This window comes from Podarcis gaigeae (genome assembly GCF_964106915.1).
Source record: "Podarcis gaigeae genome assembly, chromosome: 4".
Taxonomy (NCBI): Eukaryota; Metazoa; Chordata; class Lepidosauria; order Squamata; family Lacertidae; genus Podarcis; species Podarcis gaigeae.
Window position 1 is genome coordinate 16,484,939 of NC_139677.1, and position 6,376 is coordinate 16,491,314.

Sequence of the window (6,376 nt, forward strand, 5' to 3'; positions counted from 1 at the left end):
CAGCGCCCAGGTGCCCCCCCTAGTGCCTATGGGTAAGACGGCCCTGTGTGTGTGTGAGTGAATTTGGTCCTCAAAACTCATCCTCCTGAGTCACACCCCTCACCACCAGCCCTGTTCGTCACCCTCCCTGAGGGACTTTTGTCTGACTGGAATGTGTCCTTGAACTCTTTCCCTCAATGGAGGTAGAACAGGTACAAAAGTGCAAAGAAACTAGATTATTTATTGCTCTTCTCACTTTTGCCTCACCCCCCACTGACCCATGGCCCTCAAAAGGTTGTCCATAAAGGACTGTGACCACTGGACTGAAAACATTTCTCTGCCCCTGGCCTAAACCTCTAATCAGGGCGGAACTAGTGGAAACTTTCCCAGAATGCCTCCCTCTGAGGAAGGACCCCCACCAATTTTAAACCAAGGAGGGCTGAGAGGATGAGGTGTGAGGACTGTGGTGGGACCTATGCAGTGTGCACTCTGGGGAGTTCTGCAGTAAGGGATGCAGATGAGTGGCCAGTGAGTGCAATTGGCCCCAGGCCCTGCATTGCCATGCTAATCCCCTGCCCACAGATATGCAACGTAAGTGTTCCAATTTAAATATAAACCAATTCCTTCCACTCAAAATATATTGCATTTCACAAGATGACTGTGCTTTTCATTTTCAAGGGGCAGCATTGCAAAGCCAAAGAATTACAGTTAGCAGTGATCCTCTTTAAAACAAACACACCAACAAACCTATCTGGTTTCCCCACTATCACTAGCAAAAAAAAGAAGAAGAAGCTTTGTTTTCAACGCACAAGTCAAAAGCACATGGGCGAGTCATTTGTGTGGGCTGGGTTCACACATTCCCCGTGTTTCAGGAACTAAACCTCTAAAGGAGAAATGCATCTTTGGGTCTTGAGCCAAGAGTCGTAAGGTCTCTGCATAAACAGCCAGACCTTGCTAGCATGGGGAATTAGCAGCAAGATGAGGAGTAATCAAATAACTCGTTTGTGACAGAAATAGAAAAATCAATTGATTGCACAGAGTATGCTCTGATTGGGCTTACAACAATTTGGTTGAATCTATAGAGGGGATCAGGACAGCTAGGACAAGAAGGACTAGCATGCTGGTACTATAATGAGGATGGAGAGGTGGCAGCAGTGTTCAGAGTGAAGTGAATCACAGCAATGACAAGAAAATGCCTACTAGGGGTGGTGAAGGTTGCAAGATCTACTTCCAGTTCCTAACACTTAACATGTCATGCTAATTTAGTTATTAAAAATACACCTTATATATCCACATTTTATGGGGTGAAACCCAAGGTAGCTTTCAACAATCAACTCAGAGTAGAAGTTACCAATGCACAACATGGCTGGCTATCTAGCCAAACCCAATAAATGCACACCTGGCTATAAGACATAACATTAACTCGGTATGTGTGAAACAAGACAAACTAATTCAAAACTAGTTTCAAAGTGTTGGTGCTGACCTTTAAAGCCCTAAACAGCCTTGGCCCAGTATACTTGAAGGAGTGTTTTCCACCCTCCATCGTTCAGCCCTCAGAGGGTCTTCTGCTGATTCCCTCACTGCGAGAAGCTAAGTTACAGGGCACCAGACAGAGAGCCTTCTCGGTAGTGGCCCACTCCCTATGGAACACCCTCCTTTCATATGTCAATGATATAAAAAACTATAAAACTTTTAGAAGACATCTGAAGGCAGCCCTGTTTCTGGAAGTTTTAAAGGTTTTATGTTTTTATATACAATATGCTGTAAGCTGCCCAGAGTACCTAGGGAAACTCCGCCAGATGGGCAAGGCAAGGAGAAGGAGAAGGAGAAGGAGAAGGAGAAGGAGAAGGAGGAGAAGGAGGAGGAGGAGGAGAAGGAGGAGGAGAAGGAGAAGGAGAAGGAGAAGGAGAAGGAGAAGGAGAAGGAGAAGGAGAAGGAGAAGTCAGTCATGAGCTTGGCTTGGCAAAGTTGACAAACTGGACTGTAGAATGGATAAACATTTAAATTCCACTTAATCATCTGAAAGGATCTGAATAAACAAATGCCAATTTTGTCCATTAGGTGGCAGCCTAATTCCATTTTCAGGCACCTCTAAATCAGCCGGGTACAGTTTTAGGTTTGTTCCGATCTGCTTTTATAGCACCTGTTCTTTGGCAAATACTCAGCCGATGACGACCGCTCAGTCCAGTAAAAAACATTGCATGAGCCTCCGGTCTTCAAGTGGTGCTTCAAAGAATGAACTGTTTCAGGGGAACTGCATAATTTCAGCTGCTTTGTTACACAAGGGAGTAACACTTTGCTCTATCAATGGGTGGCCAGATACAAAGTAAAAAACAAAGCATAACAAAACAAAACAAAACAAAACAAAACAAAACAAAACAAAACAAAACAAAGCACCTTACAGGGCTCCTGCACATTTAACAGTTGTGTAAAAGGAGGGGACTTCAGCCTGTGTAGCCAAATGCTGCTGCAATTTCATGGCTGCATAATGGTGGTCACTACCAATGAAGTTTCAAAATAATAATCATTTGTTCTATTCTTATTATTCTTGAGGCATTAATCACCTTACAAGCCACAATCTCAAGGTGATTTATGAGGAAGCTGACTACAGGCAGGCTCAATTTTCTGGTCATCAGAGGTGAATGAAAGCTTTGCAATTGGCTGATCATTCAGCAAACCAGATTTTCAACACCATCCTGGGACGGTGGATGCAGAGCTCTGGGACATCCTAAAGTGTACAGTGGTACCTCTAGATGCGAACAGGATCCGTTCCGGAGCCCCATTCGCATCTAGAAGCAAACGTAACCTATGTCCACGAGTCTGCACATGTGCGGGTCACATTTTGGCGCTTCTGCACATGCGCGTGACATCATTTTGAGCGTCTACACATGCGCAAGCAGCGAAACACGGAAGTAATGCGCTCTGAAAATTCCAGGTTGCCACAGAGCGCAACTCGAATGCGCTCAGCCCGAAGCACATTCAACCCGAGGTATGACTGTATATGAACTTGGACAAAGATACCAAAATGGGAACATGTGGCTACTGTGGACTCCAGTTTATGCCGCAGCACTATCACTGAAAATTGGCTTTATTATACTATAATATTAAATATATACATTTTTTTAAAAACCTACAGAAGACAACTGAAGGCAGTTCTGAATAGTGAAGTTTTTAATGTTTAGTGTTTTATTATGTTTTATGTATGCTGGAAGTTGCCCAGAGTTGCTGGTGCAACACAGTCAGCCAGGTGGGGTATTATTATTATTATTATTATTATTATTATTATTATTATTATTATATCAAATTTAATCTAATACAGTCTCCACGGTTTGTGAAATTGGTGGGAGAAATTTGCTACTTCACTTACGTAACTAAAGAAGGGGACTGGGTATCTCTCTTTATAACACCTTTCGATACCCTAAATAGAAGCCTTTTTCATAGGGGAAAGGGGGGACTTTTGATATATTGGATGCAAGATTTTGGCACAGCCCTAACTACTAATTGCAACTACGGCTTGTGCTGGAACAAAGCTGTGTTAAACAGCATTACCTTGTTAGAGCATGGCTAGAACTAGAAAACTATTAGTTGTGTAATCATCTGATTACTTTGTCCAGATGAGCCTCTAATCATTGTCATAATGAGGTTTTCAGCATGCAGGTTTCTAATGGGCTCTGTGTCATATTTTATGACTCAAAGAAGGTGGAATTTGCATACCCCAAGCCAAGTTTGGAAAGAGAAAAAAGAAACTTGGAGTGTTGCAGCGATTCCAATATGCCCAGCTAAGGAGAAATGTTAGTAACAACTCACATGAGATGGGCCGGTTACAATTTCTGAATTGACTGCATTTGAAAGTGTAGTTTATCTCAAATCTAGCTACAATTGTTATCATCAGATATGAGAAAGTAAGCATTTTAAGTAGAGCCATGGAATTATACTTCCGTTCCTAACCGTGTCTAGCGAACAATTTGTATCAAAGATCCTGCATTCGATTGTGCATAATCAATATGCAATGTTTTATCGTCAAGGTTTTAACACTTCTATAACACTTTGTGAATTAAGTGTGCAATTCTAGAAAGGAAGGATCTGTCACTTCCAAACCCCTACCAGTGCAAAAGGTAAGATTGCCTCTCTCTCACACACACACACATACCCAACGGGGTGCCAACTTTAATAAAATATTGGCGGGCCCAAGTAAACCCCCTCTACATAATCAACCACACAATGTGTTGCACACACACCATTTCAATGACAATGATAAGCAACTTGGGGGGGGGCTCAAATATTTTATTGGGGGAGCAAAGGGACCTAAGGAGCTGGCTCCTATGCACCCCATTTTGGTTATTTTTTGCAAAAAGACCAAAAACCCTCAATTTGTTCTGATGGAAATTAGTTGTGCCAGCTCCAGACTGGTATGAATGACACCCCCGCCCCCCAATTCTTGGTCCGCCAAGAGCTGAATCTGGTGTGTATCCTTCACTTGTCATGCTGCACTACCACTTGACAGGGATAGCCTAGCTTCCGTTGTTTATGCTCTGGTTGTTGGCATCAGTCCATCTGGAGAGACGATGGAGTGTGCCTCCAGGGGAGAAGCCAAACTGCGTAGTGACCTCCCCGAGACACAAGCCTGGGCAGTGTGTATGGAGGTCTGAAGCTCTCACAAAAACCAACAGGACAGGAATAGCTGGCATTTCTACCTTAGCAGTCCTGTTGCTTTTAGTATCTGTGTAGGAGATGGAAATTCACCAAGTGCAGATTGTCATGCCAGAGGTTCAGTGGTTTGAGAAACTGCACATACCAAAATTCTCACTGCTACACAATGTTAAAAGTTGAGTGCATGTTGGAAAGGTGTCAATTCTGCCAGAGAGAATACGTTTAAATCAAGACTTGCGATAGGAGAAAAATATGATATCAAAAGAAGCCAGCTGGCTGAAAAATGGCAGCAAAACAATGCATACATGTTTTATCTCTGCTAAAGTGACTCCGGTAATTCTTATTTTCATATATACAGTATCATAGCTATATAGATATGCACAGTATTCATTTTGTCCCTTATGTCATTTAGTCATTCTTTCCAACTATATTCTGCGTAAATTCTTCAACCCAAGCACACCCAAACATAGGAAATTTTTAAAGTCCCATTAATCTCACTGGAAGGGATTTGAGTGCATGCTTGACACACCCACTAAAATCAATAGAACCCAAAAGTCCTTAACTTGGGTTGTCTCAAGGTAGCCGAAACAGTTTGCTTATATGTTCACCCTCAAGTCATTCAACACTGATTAACTTCTTCAGGGCCTGAATGGCCAAGGAAAAGTGCAGGTGCCTGGAAGGTTTCTTTTAATCAAGCACAATTTGTAACAATCATCACAACTTCACAGAGCACATCTGTTAAAGCATCATCCTTCAGATTCCACTTTCCTGGGATTGAGACAGCCTCAACTTTGATCTTAAAATGACAGCATGAGCTTGAAGTTTGGCCTGAAGCCTAATAATGTTCATATTAGTGGCATAATAGTGGCATCTCATTGCTGGCAGTAAAAAGAGAGAGGGAGAGACTTTAAATCCCATGCTTTGGTCAAGATCTGGGAGCCACCTCCAATACCTAGGAGCTAGGACCAATAATTGACAAGAGGTATATTGCCCCCAATATAATCCATTCTCTCTCTCTGAATCGGTTAAAAAATCAAGATTTCATCCCTCTATTTTACACACACACACACACACACACACACACTCTTTGGCATCATTACTATATTACACTTTTCACAACTTTCCCTTACCAACACCCCCCACACTTTTTTCCCATCCAAGCAAACAATACAATATCAAAGAAAATGATAATCTGCTCTCATCCACCATTTAAGATTGTCACCAATGTGCCCCCCCCTGGAGTTTCTTGAAGTCCTTAACAATCCCTGATGCCATCAGGACACTTACGTTCAGCAGAAGGAGGTTCACTGCATTGGGGGCCTCATTCAGAAGGCCCCAGAGCAGGCAGTAGAAATGTCCCTTCAGTTCATGTTAGTGACACCCATTTTAAAACCAGCAGATCCACAGAGTGCAAAGAGGGAAGATATTTTGAGTCATAGGTAAAATTCTTGGAAGTGTGTGAATAATAATAATAATAATAATAATAATAATAATGTTTTATTATTTATACCCCGCCCACTCTGGGAGGCTTCCAACACAATATTAAAATGAAGTAATGCATCAAACATTAAAAGCTTCCCTAAAAAAAAAGACGAATAAAGAAAGAGCCATGTAAAGAGAAGTGAAGGCTAACAACACATGTCCTTATCCTCATTTTCTTCCAGGACTGCCTGAAAAGTTGTATGGACGATCATGCCACAGAAGTCTGAGCCAAATTCTGGCTTAACGAAGCTGGAGAGGACAATGT